The sequence below is a fragment of the Lissotriton vulgaris genome, chromosome 12, assembly GCF_964263255.1.
Source record: "Lissotriton vulgaris chromosome 12, aLisVul1.2, whole genome shotgun sequence".
Lineage (NCBI taxonomy): Eukaryota > Metazoa > Chordata > Amphibia > Caudata > Salamandridae > Lissotriton > Lissotriton vulgaris.
In genome coordinates this window covers 660,480,469-660,482,334 of record NC_141700.1, presented here as the reverse complement: position 1 = coordinate 660,482,334, position 1,866 = coordinate 660,480,469, and positions in this window count along the sequence as shown.

The following is a 1,866-nucleotide window of genomic DNA, read 5'->3' as shown; positions in this document are numbered from 1 at the left end:
AGTTTAATGTACTATTCTAACACCAGTCCCCGTGGACCCTAGGGAAGGTGTTAGGATAGTAAATTAACTATTTTTAGACCTTGAGCGCCCTCCAGCGCAAGTCGTGGTAACGACTTGCGTTGTCACAGCCGCGGTGTAAAGGTACCGCGTTGTGAAAACATCGTTGTAAACGATGTTTACCCTCTGGAGCACATAAAAGTTCACCCATGCCTACAGAAAACACCCTTCTAGCACTCCTGCTAGACAAATTTATGTTTCATTACTAAACAGACAAACAGCAAACAGATAGCAGTTATCTGGAATGTATGAACTTGTAAATGGCATTAATTTTGGTTAAAAAAAAGCTCAATTAAGCATGAAAAATAAAATATGAATGAAAAGATTAACCATTCGCTCTACAGTCATTATTTGCTACAGAAGTACCATTGAATCTACTGTCTGCATCGCCACCTAATCTCCAACCACCATTCACTCTCCAGTCACCATTTACCATGCATTCAGCATTCACAGGTTTTTCATAATCCGTGAACACCAGAGATGGCTTGACCTATTGATACTTTATTACTGCAGACTCAGACTACCGCCCATCCTTTCACTGTTGTCTATCCACACACCAGCATTCATCGCTTTATTCATCCATACAACACCCACTTTCCAATACACTCAATTTTCCATGTGGACTTCAGAACTGAACTCAAAACTCCAGATGTGACTTCTAGACTAGACACATTACTCCAGATGTGGCCTCAGGAAGTCTCCAATTGATTAAATGAGTCCACTGCCAGACTGGGAGGAGAAACCAGCACTGGCCATTCCACTAGACCAGCCCCGGGGGGTGCGGGGGGGGATGTTTGTGGCACTGAGAACCTCTAGTGGCGAACATCGCTGCTGATTTCATTTTGTTGCAGGGGGCCGATATAGCAGCACTGCTGCGAAACTAGCACCCAGTGACTAGCCCCACCCCTCCGGCCCACTGGGGAAACGCCCAGTGCCCGCTATGGCCATTCCAGCCCTGAATTAGTCCTCTAGAACTAGACATCACATGACAAAGGTGCTCTCCAGAGCTAGATATATATGGATATACCTCCGTAAGTAGACACAGTGCAATAAAGGAGGTCTCTTGAACTGAGCACATCACTCCAGGGGCATTTTTCTGAGTTGGGCAGAGTATGGTAAACAGTATGGTAATACTGTGTCCTGAAACAAACACAATATGCTAGGTGAGTTTTTCTGACTAGCACACTCATCTCTAGGTGAAGACAATTTCCCTCTTTGCTTGGTAGATCTCTTTCTCTGCACCCCAAGATGCTCCATGCACAAGAATTTGTGCATTCTGTGTGCTTTGTTGTCTGAGTGAAGTTCGTGCTGCTGCCTGTTATGTTCCTTGCTGAATCGTCTGTAAGAGCCCATGTACCTCTTCCTGTGTCCTGGTAGGCATCCATAACATATGTTCCATTGGGCCCCCTTCTACTCAAGGTGCTAAAGGACATCATCACACATCATCAAGCTCTCACATCACACCCACTTAACACCCTGGAACAGAGTCTCCTCTGTTTCTTCCAAGCTCCTCCACTCTCACTCACTCACTCACTCACTCACTCACTCACTCACGCAATCACTCACGCAATCACACACACACATACTGAAATACAGAAATGCAAGTGCACTCAAACATATACACACCATCACATACACACCATCACACACACACACACACACACACACACACACATATATACACTCAGGTATGATACCAGAATATTTTGACCCAAATATCATCTGACAGAGATAATGTGCCTTAAATATCGTTTACAAAAAATAAGCCCCATTGTAGTTAATTGAAGAAAATCTATAGCCAAGTGTGCA